The sequence below is a fragment of the Galeopterus variegatus genome, unplaced genomic scaffold (genome assembly GCF_000696425.1).
Source record: "Galeopterus variegatus unplaced genomic scaffold, G_variegatus-3.0.2 Scaffold2277, whole genome shotgun sequence".
NCBI classification, from domain to species: domain Eukaryota; kingdom Metazoa; phylum Chordata; class Mammalia; order Dermoptera; family Cynocephalidae; genus Galeopterus; species Galeopterus variegatus.
The window spans coordinates 119,178-119,656 of NW_007728388.1; positions in this window are offsets into that span (position 1 = coordinate 119,178).

A 479-nucleotide genomic window follows, 5' to 3' on the forward strand; every position below is an offset into this window, starting at 1 on the left:
CATTTTGAGTTAAGTTTTGTTTATTATATGAGGCAGGGGTCCAATTTCATTTTGTCGCATGCGGGAACTTAGTTGTCCCAGCATTATTTATTGAAGAGACTATTCTTTCTCCTTTCAATGGTCTTATCATCTCTGTCAATAATCATCTGGCCATAAATGTATGGGTGTTAGGAGCCATTTTAATATATAATAAAATTTACAACTATAAAAACATTTTTATACCACACTTCAATCTCTCAGACTTCAGTTTAAAGATGTTTTCTCTTTTCTATAGTCTTTAGAGAAAATGGAGGGAAATTGGCTTTACAAATAAATATAAACTATAATAAACATGATTGCTCAGATTGACATCCTACCAACATTTATTGATAGCTCATTAAGTGAAAGTCAATGTACTTGATTCTGGGGGATAAAATGTGAATAACATGTTGTCTCTGCCCTGCAGGAGTATCCTAATCCAGTGGAGAATATATATATAT